This window comes from Athene noctua, chromosome 15, assembly GCF_965140245.1.
Source record: "Athene noctua chromosome 15, bAthNoc1.hap1.1, whole genome shotgun sequence".
In the NCBI taxonomy this organism is placed as follows: Eukaryota; Metazoa; Chordata; class Aves; order Strigiformes; family Strigidae; genus Athene; species Athene noctua.
The window spans coordinates 12,778,293-12,801,129 of NC_134051.1; the positions used below are offsets into that span (position 1 = coordinate 12,778,293).

Genomic DNA, 22,837 nt, shown 5'->3' on the forward strand with positions numbered 1-22,837 from the left:
AAAAAAACTTGTGAAAGGGTTGAGATGAGGCAAGTGTTTAGATATCTTATCCACCACTGACTGTTGCTAAGGATGCTCCTTTCAACAGTCCAAAACTGATGAGAACAGGAATTCATCAGACAAGATAAGTCATCCCACCACTCCCAAGAAAATTGGGAGACACAAATCTAAACTGGAGCATTTATAAAACCTCATCCACTGTCTGCATTTTCTGGACACAGCTACAGCCATGCCAGCAGCACTCTGGCTTCTACTAAACCAGCCCCACAGCGCTGGGAGGTACCCAGTTCCTCTGAGCAGCCTGTTTAGCTGGTGCATGCCATGGGCCACCAGTCACCAGCACATACTTCCTGGAGAGCCCCTGCCAGGGCTGCTGGCAGTCGAGCTGCGCCCCTCTGATCAGTGACAGTGGTGAGATTCACACCACATCAGCCTCTCCAAACAGTCTGTGGAGACAGAAGGACCCTCTGGAGGCTATTCAAGTGATGCCAACAGAGGCAGAATTGGCCAGAGTGGCAACAAGGCTCCTTTACAAAGCTCCTTTCTGCTGACAGACTCAGGTTTCTTTCAAGCAATAGTTGTGGACCGTATGTAGTATGTACATCAGTCTCCTGGTACAGTACAGCTGATGCCTGGGGACACGGGTGATGGCAGCCCAGAGGCGCTCCCAGCTCCTTAAGGCAGTTTGCCTTAAGGGCACCTAAATTAGACAATCGGCTACTGATTCAAGTGGCCTGAATTACACACCAGAGGATGCCAGCCCTCTTGCTCCAGATGGATTATATCCCAACTTGGACACCAATGACAGGCTTACCGCCATTCATGCCAAAACCAAAAATGGGCTTCAGAGTCAGCTCTTCTCTGCACTGATGCACTTTGCTCCTGTCCCTGCTGGAGAAGCCTTTAGATTTCTTGTGCAGGACAAGAAGAAAAGATAGAATTTATTTCAGTTCAGACTTTCTCTTATGCCTCAAATCATCAGCAAGTTTAATCCTTCAAGGAACAGAAACTTGAAAGCCAACCAATTACTACAGAGCAACCAAGACATATATTAAACAAGAAAGTAACAATATCAACATAACAAATCTCAAGCAATAGAGCTCTATCAAGGCTCATGCCACAAATTAGCATTTGAAACAGCTTTTGCTGACTCCAGTGCCTGTTTCTGTGTTTTGCAGTGTGTTTGGAGTCTGGCACATCCATAACCTTTACTCCATGTCTTCCTGTCATGCTCACAGCACGAATAATCAATAAGGAGTAAAACCAAAAGCAATTACATAGTTAAAATAAGTCTCTACTTCACATAACCTCCCAGGAGATATTCCTGTACTGCTGAGACTACTAAGAAATGAATAGGTAGATAAAAGCATGTTTGTTACCTACCTGATTAATGTCTTGCCATTCTGTTTTACTTTACCGTCATCTTTCAAGTCCTATGTAAAGTATCTTTTCCCCAGATATTCTTAAGAAATTAAGTTAATCATTATAATCAGTTGGTGTAAGGCCAGGACCAAGTTAATTTATACCATACGAGGATCTGGTCTGCTAACTCAAAATTAATCCTTCCTTTGAGATTCCCACTACATCTGTCTCCTATTTTTTGAATGCAGAATTGGAAGGATGGAGTCTGCCTTTATTCTGTGCCCAAGATAATAATGAACATAATGTTGGAAACAGACCAAAAAAGTCAAGACTTTCACAGGTATTTTATTATTAGCTAGTTTGAAAAGGTCTAGTTAGGTACTGAGAATAAAGACTGACACCAGCAAAAGTGAAAATAAACCTGCATACCGGTGTCTTGTGTCCATGTTTTGTAAAATGTAAAAGTTTAGTCTTATGTTTTAGCTGACAGTAGTTGCACTGCAAGTAGAACTAATAGGAATTTCACAATAGAGTCAAAAGGGAGAAAAAAGATAAATAGCACATGTCTGGGCAGACTCACTCCAAAGTTGTCAGGCTTTGCTTCCTCCACATCCTTTTGAGTTGAGCTTTACGGATTTCAAAAGCTACAGGGCTGGGACATAGCTGAGCGCTTTTAAGAATCTCACACTGTGGCAATAAAAGATGTGTAAGACATCAGACTCATGTATGTGTATGTACCATAAATACATCTATGCCATCTATGCCACACCTTAAAAAAAAAGCTTCTCATGGAAACAAATGCAGTTTCCACATCCTGAGTATATGTTTTTCAGCATGTGTGCTGACACATAATTATTGCCAAATATCCCTTATGTCAAAAGATGCTGGTAAGCACTGGTTTTCCCAAAGTAAATCTCCCCCCAAGAAAGAGCTGCAAAAGTGTGGCCATTCCATTTCTGCAGGCTTTCCCTGTAGCACCTGTGATTTCTTGTTACTTCTGGTCACCAAAACCAGCACAATACAGGGACCGTAGCTCCAGTGTTAGCAGATTCAGGTCCAGTTCTGCAAACCACGAGGCTCAGCTCAGCTGGTACTCCCAGCAAGACCAGGACATTTCCAGCCTCCCTGCTTAAAGTTCCCCAGCCTGTCACCCACTGCTTAAAGTCTCCTTAGATAACAAAGTCCTTCTGATGAGCAGAAGTGGGAACCATTAGACAGGAATTAGAGCACTAAATGCTTTTCAAAAATCTGTGCCTTCCCTTAAAATCGGCATTAATCTATATGATCATGTTACTTTTCCCTGTATTATGTGCATTAAATGAGCTAATTCTGTGTAACTTAAATTTCTAAAGTAGTACATAACCTTACCTTGTCTACCTCACATTCCCTGTATAAGGTACTTCTCATTTGTCCATCTGAATAGTAACATATGAATTATTTTATCACTGAGCAGTTCTTGTACTTCAAGAAAGCTTGCTACCATGTATACTACTTAAAGGATGAGCATGAATAATTTTTTTACCTAACACAGAAGAAAAAGAGGACCAATCTTCTCTTAGTATGTTACTTGCCAGACAGAGGAATGCAACATAATTATATTGTGACATTTCCAACAGAATATAGATTCTACTGTAAGCAATTAGCACTGGTTCCTTTGACAGACTTCAAAAGATTACTTATATGGTATGCTAAGTTACAGTAATATATGAATAATAAATAACACTGCATTACTTCAGCTCGATTTTAACATATAAGGACAGGTCAAAAGACAGGAGTAATAAATGGATGTTGATTCTTGTACAGGCCACCCTTATACTGCAAAATTGTTCATAAACTTGGAAAATGTTCAGGATCTAAGCATGCACATTTTTAGAAAAAACAAGCACTAGTGACAATAAGTACTCAGAATCTAATTAAAATGGAGAATTTTGGTCTATGCACTGCGTATTACAACCTACTTCTCTCTTCCAGGAGATGTGAAAGGTAGGGCTAGGCTCTCCTTCCTGGCCAGAATACTTTCCAGAAGCTGCTTCTGATCAAGAAGGATTAGTAAAGATGGTTTAAGAAGAAAAATCATCAGGCATTAATCCTCTAAACATTTCATAGCCAACATATCTTTAATACAATCCCTCTAATCCAATTAGGGTGCCTTGAAAATCATATCTTGAATTCCATGCTTCATTGTGATCCGTTCTGTGTGAGTGAAACATTCATTTACAAGACAGCTGCTAAATGCCTTCTCTGCTTCCCAGCCCTCTCTCCACCCTTGGCTGAACTAAACCCAAATGCTACCCTTGACCAGGCTGACTCCAGTCCTGCAAGCCGCATTAGCAGCAAACACGTGTGCCCTAACACATTAGTCAGGGTGAGAATTCCCAACAATTGCAAAAGCAAGCTCACAACACAGAAGAGAGATTTTTAGATATTGAAATCTCTTTCATTCATAAACATATATAATTAAATACCCATGAGAAGCTGAACACATAATTTTAACTCCCGATTTCACACCTGAATATCAGTTACTTAGAAACATCACTAATAACTGTAAGTGGACTACAGCCTTATGAGGTGGTGATGGACGCTGGCCTTTTAACACTCATCCCTTTGAACCACTAGGGAAAACAATTCCTAATACAATGTTTTTGCAAGTGAGAAACAAATTATTACTCATTAACTGAGACCAATTTTTAAAATGTTCTCATGAAAATTATTTGGATTGATTTTCACAAGGATATATATTCACACTTAGGTTTATGGGCACAGAATAGAAAGAAATGGCATAGTCTTGTTGCTAAAATAAAGGACTTTTACTCTGTTACTCCATCATGGTATAAAAAGATCCCATTAACATACCACTAGAGGAAAACAAAAGAAAATCGAATTGCTGGAAACGGAAAATGTTCAACAAAAGGAAAATAAAGTGATTTTTCTGTATTCTACTAGACATTCCAGAAAATGTCATTTTATTGACTAAAGTTACTAGCTGCTGTTAAAAGCATCTGGGGAGAATTTGTAAGTGAAATACATTCTTGCAATAATAACATAATTTATAAACCAGAGTTATAAATTTCAGATTTTAACAAGGCTATAATGCCCTTGGATGTCAAGGAGCTGCTTAAATGGTAACTTGTAGAAGAGGCTGCTCTATACCACAAAAGATGAGTATCTGCACGATGTTTAAAATAAAAAAATTAATGTTGATGTTTTCAGACAAAAATAATAATGAATATTATTTCTAAAATTGTTTTAGCTCTGCTCCTCAGAGTCTGTCTGCCCATTCTGCAACTCCCCACTTCATGTTTGCAGTCAGGGGGCCTGAATTTGGCACCTGCCATTTACTGCAGTTAGGATTGATCCTGCCCTTCCAACGCTGCCATCCTGCCATTTGAGCAGGACCTTGGCTTGAAGGATCTGCTTGTGCACAGCTTATCCCACACCACAGAATTTGGGGAGTTTGGCACAAGTGAGCATGATGTATTAGCATGGACCTCTAGGTATATTTTAATGGTGCAGCATACTATGAGACAGGGCACATGTCCAAGTAGTTATGCGTTTTAATTAGGTAAAGCAAGTGCTAAAAAATCCTTTAAAGCTCTAGATATAATTGGAAGCATTGGATTCCAATATAATTGTTTCTTTTTCCTGCCACCTGCTCAGTCATACACAAACTATTTGACCACCGCTATCACAAGGGGAGGCTTTAAAAAAAAAAAAAAAAAGAAAAAAACACAAAATAAAAGCTTGCATTCAGATGTAATTCAGTTCCTCCTCCTCTAAAATGATGGAACACCAAACTAAACAAATTCATTCACAACTTGGCGTTTATGGTACAGTAGGACATAAAAATCATCAACTGGCAGCAAAACTGCTAAGCAAAACTAATTTAGGAGATGAAAAAGTGTGAAACACAAGAAACATCTCGCAGATTGTAAAATGACATGTTTATTTAAAAAAAAAAGACCAGGGAAAACAAGAAATATTGGCAGAGCGTAGCAATAACAACCATAAGACTCCCTGGCTGTCAGTTGGTTAAAGCTTGCCATTAATTGCAGACTCCTGGATTGAAGAGCAAGTGCTCTGCAGCCCTCAGACACCACGCACCTGTGTAACAGCAACTAAATCAGCACATAGGGTAGGTGAAGCCAGTCCTCATAATTAATACTTTGAGCATCCTAAGGAAGGGGAGGATGAGGAGGTGGAGTGGGCAAGAGAGACAGGGAAAAAGCCCCAACAGGTTTGTTGCAAAAACAGTTCCATACTTCACTGTCTGCAGGGATGGGATCACTAAGGATCTTAATGCTAGCACCTCAAGTATAGAAAGGTACAAAATCACAGCACCAGAAGATCAGGAATTACTGAGGTTCCCAGTTATAGCAAGGTCTCCAATTACCACTGCAGCTACAAACACTTCTGTGTGGCTGTGGACTATCAGGAACTCATCCTTCTCACAGTTTAACAACTGAAAACCCCAAAAATTATTTTTAATTGTAGCTAAGGATAGATATTACTTTTTAAGGCGAGGAGTTAGTTAATGAGTAGTAGCAACATAACTCTTTACACTTCATCTGCTGAATTCATTTCAGTCCACCTCCTGCTATGCAGCAGGAGTCGCCCATCTGAAATCAATGGAGAATCACAGTGTAAAATTAGTATCAAAAGAGAATTAGCATGTCTGAACCAAATTCTGCTCAGTTTGCTCATGTTCCAGCTCTGAACAATTCTTGATCTATATAAATGCAGATTAACTTTGAGCTTCCTGAACAATCCCCCATTCTAGCTAGAAGAATCAAATACAACTGAGATGCAATTTCCTTCAAATATAATTTATTTTCCAGTATCTTCATTTTGACATTAAAAGAATGATGAAAAATCTCTTCATATTAGTTCCCAAGACAGTATTGCTGGAAGACAAACTGTTTATCCACACACACACCACTCCTTCCCTCTCTTTCTTCTGTGAGACTGACAGGGCAGAACCCACCACTCGGGCCCCACTAAAACCAAGTCATTTTTGAGGATCCTTCTCCTTGTGCCTCAGTGACACCTCTCTACAAAAAACTGCTCTCTACTGATCTGAGCACTTGGATCCTGCCGTACTCCCTTGAAGGGACTTCAACACAGGAAAACTATAGATCTGCTTAATACCACAAAAAATACAGGCCAAAGTAGCCTTTTGAGGATGCTTAGAAGATTTCTCAGTATATAACTTATTTTTTCCCCCGGCAAAGTCATGATTCCTTAGTGGATTCTGCTCATGCCTCCTTTTACAACTCAGCTGGTTTTGCTCCAACCTTGCTTTAAAACATGTAGTTGACTTGTCTTTGTATCTAATCAGTGCAAATAGAATATTTATTTCTAGGGTCAGAAAAAAGTCTTTTTTTCACATTACAGAATCATAGAATACCTTGAGTTGGAAGGGACCCATAAGGATCATCAAGTTCAACCCCCTGCTCCTCGCAGGACTACCTAAAACTAAACCACTAGGAGTGTCGTCCAGACGCCAACATGCATTTACTTCAGACCATCCAGTGCCAGCCTGCTTGTCTATAAAACAAAGTGCAGTGTGCAGATTGTGCTGCCTACTCTGGGACTGCACAAAATAACTGTTTATTGGAAACACTGCACCTAATTCTTAAGGTTAAGAAGAAAGCATTTTATTTCCTATCAAAGACAGGTTACTATTTAACTATTCTAGTTTATTCATGTTAAACAATCCCTTCCCTTTTTATGTTTACATTCAATTTAATGGTACTGCTTACATCAACTGAAAGAAGTTTTTAACATTACCACCAAACCGTGTGAAAACATACCTCAAAGTCAGTATTTCAAGACATTTCCTCATAATAAAATCTTTTAAAATACTTCAGAATATTATTTTAGAATAGGTAAAGTAAGAAGAAAAAGCAGTTTGCTTACCACCCTGACCTTACTGTCACAGTAAGTACCATCTTTAACAATGTAAAAACACTTTTAATTTCTGGAATGACTCTCTTTGTAAACTAATTCAATTTCTTATGACACCAAATGCTTACTGTTCAACAGGACAACTTTCATAAAGCTGAAGACAACATCTGAAATAGAATGCCTGTTTGCCGGCAACCCTTCTGTTAGAAAAAAAAACACTCTCCAAAACCGAAAGTCAACTAGTATGGGAAAGGGTTAATATTATGTTAAATGAAGAAGTATTTAAAAATAACAATTACACCTGACACTATAATTACATTACCCTAGTGTATAATCCCAAAAGAACACAGAGACCTTTTGCCAAAGGTGATGAGTGTTAATATGAAACCCAACGTGTGCCCATTTTAATTACATATGTGCCTGCTGAGAACATACGATAAGAGTCCAAAAAACTAATTCGTTGTCAGCATGACAGCAGGAACTAATATTAAATCTTGCACACTAAGTAAATTTTCCAGATTACCAATTACCACACAAAAATAGGATGCATTGCAAATGTGGTAATCAGCATGAAAGTAAAATCTGAACAAAATATTACTAAATAGAGCTCAACCCTGAGCCAGCAGTGGGTATAGGAAATCTCCAAATAGTTCACCCTTTCTCTTCAAAAGCAGCAACATTCACTGGTCTAACTCTAACCTCACTCACACCAGGTTTGCACTGACATTCACCGTGTTGATCCTCACCAGCACTGTAATAAAGTGACAACACTGCTGTTTATAAGCCTCATTAGTTAAAGTACACAATTCAATTGCCAATTCTCTTTAGCAATATGTAACAGCAGTTCAAAGCAGATTTGGGGGGTTTCTTCCTTTTTATACTTAGGCTTAAATGTTCTGTATTTCAAAGAAACTACTGAGTGCTTCTGTGTTCTCATCTCGAGTCCCTGACAAGTTTCTGGGGCTGAAAGGATGTTAAGTCAGTTTATACCTCTTAATCCACATCAGCCTGCTAACACGCATTTTGATTTACTTGTAATTATGGTCATATTCATGCATCAGTGTTGTCTAAAGACAGCGCCTAGAGAGTATGAAGAGGAGAACCCAGAGTCAATGTACACTGACAAGCTAACCCTGGGGAAACGAGACATAAACACAATTTTGAAGGCAGCCAAGACCCAGCCAATACTTCTAACGGCATCTTCACCTGCCTTTTTGTTGCTTTACTGATGCATTATTAATTAATAACTACTGAGCCTTCCCAGCAGAACATTTTAAATAACAGTTGAATTTCTTTATGGATGATTATGAATCACAAAGTATGTCTGCATGTTCAAAGCAATAAACAAGCCCAGGTAGGGAGCCTGAACTGCTGGGGAAACTGTTCTTTGAAGCTTGAAGTTTTAGGGATGCTAAATGCCTACTGTGTAGTATTATGCAATTTCCAGTCTAGGTTAATCCAATTAATCTGAAGAAATATAGGATTTTCTATGTTTTGCCTCAGCATAGGCAAATGCTGTTCGAAAGCAAGATGATGGCATTTTAGAAAAGCTGCAGGGTCGGTTAAGTTCACTACTTTATCCAAATGAAGCTATGCCAATTTACACCAGCTAACAATTATTGGTTTCGGTTCTCAACTAAGCTAATGAAAAGAAAATTGTCAAATCACAATTATTTCTACTCAAGATTTATGCAAATGATGAAATATGTTTCCTCAGCTTTGAAATGTGTTATTCAGGGATGATGCAAGGTTTTCACATTCTGCTTGAATTCTGGACAAACTCAGGATGTTTTGAAGCTTTATTTAGGGCAGCTTTGTGCTACTGCAGGTGGATAGTTTTAGATAGAGGTAGAAATAAATTTGTACTGCTTTAGGTTGAAAACTCATTTGCAGATTCTGTTTATCCATAAGATAATTTTTCCCATCTCCACCTCAAAAATAAAAAGCCTCCTCTTATTCAAAGAAAATTCCAGCATTAGTGCTCAGCAATATTACCGCCTTTAAGGCGGAAAGGAACTTGCACTTCCCATTCACTCTTCACTAGGTTTAGTTACCATCTGAATGGTGATTTTATTTTTTTTGTCTATTGACTGTGCTTAATACTGCTTTGTAGTGTTTAAGCTGATACACAGATAGCAAAAGGGCAGCTTCAGCTGTGCTTATTGATCCTATTACCTGCCTTCTCAATAAATAATCCAGGCCCTTGCCATATAACACTTGGTAGATGAGAAAGAAAACAAATTATCTATAGTGTCTTCTGGACAATGAAGTACAAAATTATTAATCTGTACTTAGGCAAACTCTAGGCAAGAGAACATATGTCAGGACATGTAGGGCAGAGCACAAGTGCACCAAGGCTCCACAGTACGTGGGCTGTTTCGATGGCCATTTGCATGGATCAGTCTTATCCAGTAGCTCTGAGGGACAAACCCAAACACCATCCTGTGGTTTTGTTTCCAACTATTACAAGGCCACATGTTTCTATTCTGCTGAACCTACACCCTGAGCACAAATCAGTAAAAGGTTGGCTTAGTCATCTGGAGTAGATGCTCGATATGCCTTGGCAGACAAAGTAATTGTGGCCCTTGTCTTCTCTTTGCCTCCAGGAATTAGCCACCCCACAGACCTCTGGAAGGCTTTGTGTGTGCCCTCTGAGGACAGCCAGCATGTGAATGTCAACTCACTCTATTCTGCTCAGTCCTGCTGAAAATTTTTACTAATATTTCAAAGCAAAAAGTATTTGCTCTTAATTCCCCAGACAAACTACTACTATACTTTCTAATATTTCTTTCTCTCTCCTAATCTTAATTCTTCTGGTTTATAGCTCAGTCCTTTTACAGGGATTCATAGCAAATAGAAAGAATAATATCTTTCCTACTTTCAGATATTAAGATGGATCATTATTCCTCCTGATATGTTAGAAAATATTTATCAGTTTGAGTTATGAAGCCTTTCTGACTGTGAAGATTTAAACATCGACTTTATGCCAACTAAAAGACTCCTAAAAGTGTAGGAGATTGCATTAGATAAATAATTTAACAATAAAAGGTATATCAAGGCAGATGTTATTGCAAACTTCCACCAATCAATCACCATTTCCCATGTTTATCCAATTTTCATCTCAAGGCTCCGTACATCGAATTGCCTAGACATATACTACACAACTGAAATAACTTCATCATTGAATAAAATTGCATAACCATTAAAATTCTCTAATATCAAGATAGCTGACATTATGTTAAATATTGGCTTCAGTTCCGTAGTGTTATAAATTCTGACCTAAATCCAATCTTTCGTGGATAGCTGATTCATAATGAAAAATCACTGTTTTGTCATTTTACCTCAAGAAATTTACTTGGAAACTAGTACAGCACTAGGCAGTCTTTAAAATATATGACAATTAAAACCACAGTTTTCATCCTAGTCACCCTGAAACAAAAGAACAGATTTGTTTTGGTGCAAAAGTATTAGACATACTAATAGCTACCCGACCAAGAAAGTTACTATCATGCTTTTCCCAGGCCTCTAATGCAGAAGCAATCAATTGATACAATGCACAGCTGACATCTCTTAGAGTAGCCATCAACCAGCAGCCATCACACACAGGTTCCTGCACCAGGCTGAAGCTGCTGAGCCAAACAGCTAAAAATGCAAGGGGAAGCATCACAGAAAACTTCCTCTGATTTCACATTTGTGCATTAGCGTGGTGCAAAGCTGGAGAACCACTGGCAGGGATGTGTCAATAAATTTGTTGAAGGTACAGTAAGTCAGACTGGACCTACAGCTGGACTGCTCTCTTGCCTGCCCTCATCCTCCAGAAAAACACTAGGGTTTTTCAGGGATAGAACTATAGATTTTTAGTGCTTAAATTAAGTGACTTCAGAGAAACTCAACTTACCATTTTCTTCCTTAAAGGTACTTATGTTCAGCAAACTCCTTTACGTGACTCAGAAGAAGTTATTTTGTAAAAAATTATTTCCAAGTCTCTTGATAAACGGGATTTAAAATCCACTTAAATGGCAAACTAACAACAATACCACCACACACCATTTTTCCTCTGCATATATTTGCAATGGAGTTAAATACCTGTTATCTGTGGTCTGTACATGGCATGAGCTGTCTGAGGAATCCCAGCAAGCCTGTCACACATCAAGGAATGAAACCCAATCCACACTACTACTCTGGAGTTTATTTTCCAGTTAGTGCTCATATGGTTGACTTATGACAGAGCATAATGGAGCATATTCTTGCTGTCACTCTTTAGACTGGGAGCTCTCTGATGACTTCTCTATGTAATCATATCCCCAGGTGGTAATATAATAAATAAACTTTGAAAAAATATCTTTCATCATCGGGACAACAAGGAAATATTTTCTTTTTCCTTTTTCTAAATGAGACTTCTGCTTGTATGGATTCCAGTAGAACTCTCTGAGCCATTTCAAGCTTGCACTGGGGCTCTCTAATATCACTCTTCTTTCCTAAATGTTTGCATTCTGCAGCAATACAAAGCAAACATCAAGAAAAACACAAAGATGATCCTGTCTGCATGTTTGGCAAATTATGCCTACAAATGGCCATACATGGTCAAGAGAAAATGTATGAACTTGTGTGTTAACTGCAGCCATTTTACTGTAAATGATGGAGCTGAATCTAATGGGATTTTTCATTAAGAAGATCCAGAAGTGGACCATTTCGAACAGATTTCCTTTTTGCTGACTAGGTGAAGAATGTCAGAGATGTCTGAAGCCTTCTCACAGTATTCCTCAGGACCCTGACAGAAGTGATTTTCCCATTTGATTTTCAGGGATCTGCTGGTAAAACATTTCAGACTGAGAACTGCCATAAAACTGGTCTTATTCCCAAAATACTGCATGGACATGCTTTGCTTTGGACATACACTCCCTTTGACTGATAAAACTCGTAATCCCCAGCTCTGAATACCTCTTTTCCTTTCTTGATCTTTGTTTGCTCCTGTATGAACAAAATTGTTTTTCCTCAGTGATCTTAAAATTATGGAGATAGATGTGCATAGAGACATTCTAAGGTGCACCAATAAAGGTTACTAAAAAAAGTAACTGAAATAAAACATCATTTAAGTGAGGTTGTCAAAGCTAGTGCAATATACACCAGTTAAACCTCTAGTCCACTTCACTTTCAGTACTTCATGGGAAGCTTGGGTTTGCGTTCACCTCCTGGCAGAAAATGCTGAAATTATTTAGAAAAACACATCAGCTCCACATAGCCTCCCTCTGCTATGGCTTAGAAAAACCAGTGTGTGTTATACAAATCCTATTCACAATTAATCTTTGCCACACCTCTCGTTAGCCATTTGTTTCTGCTGGCGAGGTGGGCAACTGAGCCAGGCTGGGTCCTCCTATCCTGCTTTCCCTTCTTTAAGAGTATATTCCTTACAATGCTTTTGAATAGGCAAACAAAGAATGTGACTTTCTCAGACAGAGGGAATGACTTTGGGATAGATCCTCAAACCTGTTCAGAGATTCACAGATATGTCAGTGAAACTCTTCTGGAGCAGCTACATCTAGGTCCCATGTAAAAGAGAAAGTACAAATGCGTAAAACATATATAGCAGTAAATTACTCTTCTAAAATTCGCCTTTCCTGCCTATTATTCAGTAAATCACCCAGAATGAATCACAGCCCACAAATAGATGGAGAACATGAAAATGTATGGTTCTGTTTAGTCATGCTACTGTCATTCAACAATATTACACAGCACGGTAACACACCGCATACACAGAAGCTTTCAGTCTAAAAGTAGCACAGTTTAAAATACTCCACTGCACAGTAATATCCACTGACTGGATGGAAACCTTCATTTTCAATTAAAAACACTGGTGAGTAAGCAGCCAGACTACTTAAGCTGCTATTTACAGCTGGTCACAAAGGTGCATTCTCACCGGCGAAGTACTTCTCCTACAACTTTTAATGAGTTATACAAATGAATCAAGACTTCAACAAAACACCATTAGTTTGGGCAAAAAAAGTTCACAAAAGAGAAGCAATCACCTTGCAACAAAGAGAATGATACAAGCAACTACATCTAGTTACATGGAGGGCTGCCTTGAACTTCAGTTGAGTAGTGAGGTTTCCAATAAGATTTGTAGAAAAAGATCCTTTTGACAGACAGCTTTTTTTTTTTTTTTTGTGGTGCTCCCTCACAAGACCACAACTGTTGCAGACTATCATGCCTCAAGGACAACTGGTCATTGAAGTAAGCAAATGCAAGCCAGAGGAACTAGCACTAAAGTGGGACATGAGCTGTGCAGACTTCTGCAAGCTGATCCACACAAAGATGATGTGATCTCTTTATGGTATCATAAAGATTACATGTTCAAACTCACAAAGCTGCCCCACAAACCATCAGACAGAGGTCAGAAGGGTGTCCTCCTACAAGGATCTCCATTTGCCATGGCAGTGATTCCTCAGGGAATAATGCAAGGTAAGGAGAGCAGCACCTAAATAAAAGCTTTTGATTGATCAAGACACAGGCTTTTTTTTCTCTAAACTCCTGGCATAAATCAAAGGCAGTATCCATACTGCTGCTAATAAATATGTGTGAAGTTGAAGTTCTTGCTGAATTTCACTGCCTGTGGAGAACAACACAGTCTCTCCAAAACACAGCCAGCGTGTACATGCAGTAATGATGAACAGGAAACTTGAACCCAAGTCTGAACCAAGCCTACACGTGAGTGTAATAGGTACCACCCACCAACAACCTAAATGCACCCATGCACCCACTCACCTCAGTCTAGACAAAGCACATTGTTAGGAGGTAGAAGGGACTTTCTTCAAAATTTTTAACACACAGAAAAGTTGTAGCAGCATAAGAGAAGATGGTGAGGCAGGGGAATGCTGTCATAGGCATTTGGCCAATGCTCTCCTGGCAGTGCTGCCTGTAGAAGACTCTGTTTTATCATGAGAAGAGCAATACAGAGAAATTCTGGTTTAAAAGGCAAGAAGCAATTCAGTCCTGCAGAACAAATCCTACAAATTTCACAATTTGAAGGCACATGCAATTGCTATTCAAATTATTTTCAATAAACAGCAGTCTGAATTAACAGATAGTGATTTTCCTGCAGTATAATTCTGCTTTTTGGCTTAAATCTCCCACCGTTCTTACAGTGACATCCACTGGAAGAAGACAGATGGGTAAGCACCGAACAGAAGAGATGGTAGTGATGATTCAGCTTCAGCAAGCTCTAGGAGAAAGGACTGAAAAATTCTTTGGCCTCCCTGGAGGCTGATGAGAAAACTAGAGAAGGAAAATAATGGATTTTTGCCATGGACCTTTCAGTAGGGCCAGGCCTTTACAACCAAATATCTTGTTTTATAGTAAAACTGTAAATTGAATACTTCAGAGATTAATGTGCATTCAACTAAGCCTGATGGTGACAGCAGTAGATACTGGAGTTGGGAGCAGTCTGTTCTTCCTTACAAAGGTGCCAATCAGAAATAACTTTGACACAACTAGATGATAAATCAGTGATATATCATGGATATTAAAATAGTGAGTGAATCCGGGCTATTCCCTTCTAACACTTCTCTCAAATATCAAAGACGAGCATTTATTTGGAAGACTAAGTATACACTGAGCAACTGCAAAATCTTTTCCAAGGTTGCTCAGCTACAGATTCTTGTCATTCACTTTTTCTATAGAAGTCATGATTACCCAGGGAGAAAAAAGACTGATGTTTTAAAACTACCTTTTGCATAAGGAATATCTACAACAGAAACTACTAAATTACAGTTTGGAGCCTTAAAATGGCATTAATGTGCTATAAGATTGGCTTCATGCCTAGATTGTTGGCATTTTGATTCAAAGTAGATCCCTTAAACAATTCTTCCTCATTTCCAAGGAAAGACATTACAAAACAGCCAATGGTCTCATGAAGCCCAGCGACTCCTGAAACATATAAAATAAATATATCCTTTCAGAAACCTGTCTGAAAAGGGGTGCATTCGCTTTAACTATATACTTAATCCTGTAACAAACCCTGTAGATAGTTAAGGAATCTCTTTTAAGAAGCCACAAAAGAGGAAAACTCTCTTCCCCAGCTCAGGAGGAGGAAATTAAATGTCAAGACTTTTCTCCCCAATTATTTTAAAAGTAATACAGGCAGTGCCACTGACTTCAAACCAAACTGTGGCAGCCTCGAGCCACAGCTAGCATGGGATTTCTGGGACATGACATTTCCCCATTCTCAAAATAACAGTTCATCAGCTCTAGATTCCTGTGAAAACAGAGTATTACTTTGCTAAGTAACAGTACTTAGAGAAATGCAACGGTTAAAAAGGCAGAACCGAATTTCTGAGCCAGTCAGCCCCAGCAACCTCCTCGTGCCTTTGGTGACATTTTAGGTGTAAACCAAAAAAGTCAAAAAAGTAAACCGAAAGTCAAATTAGGAAAGAATATAACTTTGAGGCTGCTCATGCAACCTTAACTCAAGCTCAGTTCAGCACTACTGTGCATTTACATTGCACAGCTGCAATGCATTCAATAGCACTGAATAAAAATAAAGAGAATCAGATGCCATGTTTCCTCTTAAAGGTCTGTCTACTAAAAATAACTGTAAGGAGTCCAGTCCAGGTCCAACACCTATTTCATATTAAAAAACCCCATGACTGCCAGTATGGCTCAAGTTTTTTTACTACAGGGGGAGGCTGGATCTGGTGGTTTTGTTTTGGGTTTTTTCTCTCTTGTTCCTTCCCGAGCTCCTATCATTGTAACAGTAATTTTCTCTAGCCACAGTTGTATTTGACTCAGCCTCCCAAGACTCTGGCCACACGTTTCAGGATCACTGGGAAGCATTTAGTGATCACTGAAGTACTCTTCTTTCATCTCTGTACATACACAGTAATCTTTATCAAAATATTCACTGAGCTTCAGCTACCCTCATGCTCTCTTCCCAAGAGGTTTGCAGCAAGGACGTACTTAGCCATCACCCTCTCCTATGCTTGCCCACGCTCCCCATTTAATGTTCCATAAAATGATACCATTTTCCAAAACATAGGCTTAGTGAGAACTAGGGCTGCTAACCACAAATTTTCCAGCCCTTCTGCCCCTTCATTCCTAGTGTCATGCATTGATCTTGGCATTTCCTTAAGATGCCATTTGTCAAGATGTTTTTCTGCAAGTCTGCTGCCCTGGCTTGTCAGGGACCAACTCTGCAGCCGACAGATCCACAGGTGACCAGAGAGACCTAACGTGGAAAAACGTGACCAGACAGTAGCATCACATGGGAAAAACAGAGGAACAACCGTCTGATTTCATTCTCCCCACTTCTTGCAGATGATCTAGACAGGAACTGTCTGTATTTAAATTAAAGAATTAATTGGCACAGACACCCAACACAGTTTTCCCCTCACTGAATTTCTTCTAAAACCAAAGCTGAAACTATGCAATACAGTGCTGACAGAGCCAGCCTGTGCTCATTCATAATGGTCTTCCTTTTTGAGAGATGAATCCCACAGCTCTGCAATGCCACAAGCTCACCCATCCCTGAGAAACAGCAGTCTCCCGTCCTCTACACTGCAGCTGTCTCCAGAGATGCAGGGAGGTGGCAAAACAATGTCACCCTGTTTTGAGATACCACAAGGATATTTCTAGCAATTCCAGCTCCCTTACAAGGTGTACACAGATCTTCCTTCTGCAAAGACACTTGTCCAATTTCTGACTGCCAGGTCCAGTTTCTGAGGATAACTCATTCATTTGGCCTCTGCCCAGGGAACTGCTCAGCTGTGAGCAGTGGGAAGCATTTTGGCAGCTCTTGCACCAGGGCTGCCTCATCACTCCCTCCAAATGACCAGAGGGCACTGGTCACCCAACAGCAACGCAGGCAGCCCTACAGTGGGACACCTACCTGCACATACAGGCTGCTGACAGAGGCTTACGTGCACTCCGGGTCCTAGCATTTACATGCATTTTCATCACATAAACTATATACTCCAGTCCTCATCCATACAATGAGGTAAGGTCCATCTTCAGCCAAAACAATGAAATACTTTTCATTACTTGCATCCTAATTTTAACTATCCAAATATGCACATGTGGCCATAATAAAAGTTAATCTGAGTATCACTAGCCACATTCACCCTTCCAGAGATCTCATTTTTCTCCTTACAGTGCCACAGCTTCACTGATTTTATTAGAGTTGGTTCTGCTTTACACATGTAAGGAGACAGAAAAGACACACCACTTATTTCATAAACTCATTTCGCCTAAAATGCAAGTACTGAATCTTGAAACTGTCCTTTATAATGAAAGAAGTACTGGAAACATGGTTTCTAGAACAGAACACAATCTCTGTACACAGTGTAATTACATCTTAGTGTTCTGCAGAATACCAGCGTATGGCTTAAATGCTATTAATGGTAAGCAGTTTTGTTCCACAGGATGTTGTTCGCTGATAACTACTCAATTAGGGTTATTTTGCAATTAGTCTACTCACAGTAAATTTATTGCAACCAGAGTCATCTGTAGTGCAGCAAATTAAAATGCTGTCTGGGCTGCACGTGCAGTGGCTCTTACACGCTCCTTAAACTGTGTATAGCTCACCAGAGTAATTTTGTCACACTAACAGATTAAACGTACAGAAAAGCAGCAGCCTCCAATGTCACTGGGAATCCTGAAACCAGGAGAAAAAGACAAATTTGGGGTTCAATAATCTTTAGATCAAACCCAGTGAGTCCAAAACTGCATTGCCAAAAACGTGAAAGCTAAAGAAAGCTGTACGTTTATGTCACTGTTTGCATGCACATGTGTATTGAGCGGATGCAATTCTGTGTTTACTTAGTTATAGCTCCCATTCTTTTAAAATGATGTAGAGGATGCTCTCGTTTCCATGCCCTGAAGGACTGCTATGCTCCACCCAAAAGTATTTGGCATTTTAGTGGCTTATCCTCTCCCTTCCTCCAAATCATACCTCTCTCTGTTAAGTGCTCTGAAGTAGTCAGGTAAAAACATCACAGACATGCAGATTGCTATTACCTGTGCGTATTATTCAGTAAACAGGGCTCCAGAGCCCTTTTCTCTCAGTTTGAAAACCAAAAGAAGGCTGTGTTTTCTAAAATGAAATAGAACATTTTCTTCTCAGCCGCCTGTAAGAAACTGAAAACTCTTGCTTCAGTGTGCCAGAGCAGCATTATCAGTAAGCAACCAGGGAGAAAGCAGTCTAATCTGCAAAGAACTCTTTCAGTGCTGATGAATGATGTGGAATAAGGGTGGCTTGATTATTTTTCTACTTTATTTATAGGTTGGGTTTACCTCACAGGGATGAAGGTAGCAGAAAACATGTTTGATTTATAAACTAAGAAAAGACAACAGAAGAGCCAAAGGGAAATAAATCAAGCCCACTTGAGGCTCTCTGCTTTCTTAGGGACTTTTCCTTTGCCGGAACTACATCTTAGAAAACACCCTTCAAAAAAACCTGTTGCATACTTCTGGTCTATCTAGGGCCATAGATCTCAAACAAGCATAAATCCAGTTGGGTAATGAATGATAAGCATTAGGCCAGAGTCTCCCCTGGGGATATGGCAGCCTAGAGAAGCTGGCCCAGAGGAGGACTGATGCTGATACCACTTGGCACTGTGCCTTTGATGACTCACGGACCTGGTGCCAATGACTAAGGAGGAACCATGCTGCATACCCAGAAAATTTGCAAGGCAGAGGATTCAGAGCTACCATGATCCATGTGGGAGTGAAAAACAGGGAATTCAGGGACTGAATCCAGCCAGTGGGTCAGCAGCTGGGCTTTTTTCATCACAGAAGGAAGACTACAAGTAGAAGTCATAACTTCAATATGCATATTGGAATATGGAGTTGTGTAATTGTAATTGCATTGCTACCCAATAATGTGGGCACCAGTCTCAGCAATCTCAGCAGTCAAGGTCACAGTGGCCATTCTAAACTGTACTCCTGCCCAAGCTAATAAGGGATTCTGCCAGGGGAGAACATGTCACAGATCAGGTCACTTGTGCTTTGTAAAAGAGGAGTTTGCCTAGGTACAGAGTGAAGCTTATTTCAGAGCCAAGAACTTGCACTGAATCTTGTGCTTCTTCACAGTACCTCTGCACAAGAGGAGGGCCATGTGTGACAGACAAGGAAGGGAGGCAGCTGGTCCAAGTTCACCCACAGCTTTGGTGAGCAGAAGTAAGTCTGGCACACCAGGGCAATCAGTGTCTCTAGTCTGGCCTGTATAGGACCAGGCTGGAGATGGCCCCAGCAAGGAAACGATCTGCCACACTGTCGACAGATTGCTGATCTGCATATCACTTCTCCTGAGAAGAAATGAGCTCCCCAAAAGGATGTCTCCCTGTACCCTCTCCCCAACCTGCACAGTACTGGATTTGCCCTTTCTTCACCTAACCCTGTGCCAAACTTCCTTTTTCCATCTCACCTTCACTGACCGCATTTCCCCTCAAAACACGCTCCTACAAACTCCAAACATTCCCTTCTGAATGAAGGGTGACTTGCAAGCTGCCTGTTGCCTTGATCTCAGCCATGAGTTTGGGTAAGGCTGCACTGAAAGCCTTTGACACCAATCCCCTGCTCTGTAGCAACTGTGCCCTGTTTGCAGGACCAGCTCACGTGCTCTGCAAGTCAGGTAACTGATAAAGTTGCCATGTCCCATTTTACTGCTTCAGCAGTGTTGTCTCACTGCAAAGTCCTTAGAGGATCTGCAGCCCATGACCCCTTGTTCTCCTGGAAATAATGCCTGCATGTCAAACAGGTAGTGAACATGATGCACCCGGTTTTAACAATGCTTTCCTTTATACACTGCACAAATAGTTACATTCAACTTCCTTTGCCTGTTGCCTTTGGAAACAATAAAATACTTAAAAGAAAAAAGAAACAGCTTTTAAGACCCTGTTCCCGTTGATAACCACTCAAGTGAACGTATCACTTAACATTTATGACAATCCAGCTGGATGGAGTCATGTCCATGATTGATAGCTACACTTAGCAACTTCATGGTTTTGATCAGCTGAGACAGGAACCAAGGGGATTAAATGCTGGATGACATCTCAATGGAAACCATAGCACTGGGAAGACATTTATATGTTGGGATAATGGACGACTGTGCTGCTCCAATGCATAAATATTTATACTTCACAGCTCTGCTGAAAACAGACAGGAAACCCTTTTTTCAAACCAAACTGAAGGGAATAGCACTCACATGCTGAATACACACACTCAGTCCCCGGATGCCTGACTTGCTGACAAACAACATATAGCTTTTTTGATGCATAAAGTTGCAAGACCTCGACTCAGACCTCTCCCTGCTAATGATCCTAATGATGGGGTGTCTTATATCCCCAAAAACTGATGACCAGTGCTTGACAAACATCTCCTAAACAAGTTCAACTCCTTTAAAAGATCTCTGGAGTTGAATGAGGGATGGAGCCAGTCTATGAGTGAACAGCAGCAGTATTTATGATCTGCAGTGGGGAGGAGAGATCTGAGACCAAATGTTTCATTAAGAGGGCTGTAAAATTTAAGGGACCTACCAAGTTTTATAAATATAAGGCCTTCTGGTAGGCAGTGGGCACCTTCAGTGCTGGGGTACCTACATGTCTGTGTTGATAGCCTTATATTCAGACATTTGAGAAGTGACTTCAAAGGCTGGATCTCCTCCATAGGCCTGATCGTAGGCCTCCTTTTCTTAGCAGAAAATCTGGCTGTTGAAGTGGTTAACTTCAGCTGCCAGCATGGGCAGGAGGAAATAACCTTGAGGCAAAGAGAAGTCCACATTTTCCACAAGGATCTATCTGGCTAAGTTAAGACATAGCCCAATTATTCTTTCTAAACAAGCACTGCTGCCTAAAATAAAAATCTAAATGAAGCTCTAGCACTGCAAACCTAAAAACTGTAGCTAGTCTTTTTATACTTCTTTTGTGTGTGTATGTAACATATCCCATTCCTCATGAGTTGTTACTAAATTCATGTGTATTTTACAATAAAACCATATTTGGACAACTCCATTCCTCCAGTCATGTTTGTAGCTCCCAGTTTTCCTGGACCTTTTACTGTGTCTTATTACAAAGGAAGCATTTATATCAATGTGCAATGTGTATGTGTGCTGAAATGGTTTAAAGTGTAAAAGATGGCACTGTTCTTGGTTCTAAGACCACTACTATCCAGACTGCACAGCATATGAGGTAAATTCTGTAATTAAAAAAGAAGCAATAAATATTTATTGAGAAGCCTGGTTTTAAGAACGGTAGTTGTTCAGAACTTCTGGAAAGTCACCCTGCCTCCTTGGGAGACAGATTACCAGGAAGGGGATGGGATCACAGGTGTGTGCAAGACTGCACACAGCTGCAGTGTGCGCCCACACTAATCACAATACATCTTCCAGCTCTCTTCAGGATATTGCTTACATGTTTGTATATGTGATGCATTTACCCTACACAAGGTATTGACGACGTTACTAAGATATGTTCTTGATTCCAAAAAGTGTAGGACATTGTCTGCAAGGTGCTGACTTCCACCAGCTTTCTCACAGAGTCTGACAGAGCTGACCCTCCTGTCATAGGAGAAGAGGAGGGGAGGATACCAAGGACATGCTTATCACAGTGGATTCCACCAGTGATACCCCAGTGGGATCTCAGGGGCACCCAGGGGGTACTCACTGAGACTCGGCCTATCACTGATATCTAGTTTGCTCAATTCTTACCTTATTAATTCTTACTGCTCTTTTGTCTTCCCTTCAACTTGTGCTGCCTTTGATGTCCCTCTCCCTGCTTCCCACTGAACACCAAGTTTCCTGACTGCTTCAATAATTCTTTACCTTCAGTGTTTGTCCACCCAACTTAACAATTTTAAGTATTACCATGATAAGAAAGGGAGAAAAAACACCAAAGAGACATGGTAAAAAACAAAACAAAAATAAATAGTCACAGATGCACTGAGGTGGGAGATGGGGTGCTCACACCATTCATCCTGGTAATATGCGTCATCTAAATTAAAAGCCTAAGCTTCCTATTAGAGAGATGCTCTTGTTTGGAAACATCCTCTGGGACACCTCTGGTTTTTTTCCACTGTCTGCACGGGGAGTTTACCCTCTTAATTTAGGCAATAGCAACATGGATCCTCCTCTCTCCCACAACTGAAACAACCAACCAGTTTATTGCCACCACTGCTTTGTGATTTAGGGTTGGAGGGTGTAATTAAATATTCTTAATGAAAGAAACTAAACAACCCCTAACCCCCATGGCTCACCATGTTTACTGTACCATCTCAAGGCAAGGCCTATTCTCTTATTTGTGAAAGTCCCTCTGCAATTACATCTTGGACAAAGACATTGGCATATCCTTACATGCATGGGCTCAAGTGACAATTACAGGATGGGGACTTTGGACTGCTGTATAAACAAGTGCTGCTGTGGATAATGGTGTTCCTTGATCAATAACTACTTTGATCAACTGATCAGTGCTTCTGTATTAAAAAAAAAAATTAAAAAGCATTTTACTGTATGGAAAGCTGAGAGCTAAATGAATGGTGGCACATGACGCACTCTTCTTGAAAAGTGGGAAAAGGTCAGCTCACACAT

At 40.2% G+C, this 22,837-nt stretch overlaps 1 protein-coding gene across 1 annotated transcript in view; it reads right to left on the reverse strand.

Annotated features, from left to right (window-relative positions):
• XYLT1 (xylosyltransferase 1) overlaps positions 1 to 22,837 on the reverse strand; it is a 195,558-nt gene that overhangs the window by 73,390 nt on the left and 99,331 nt on the right. The window lies entirely within an intron of this gene.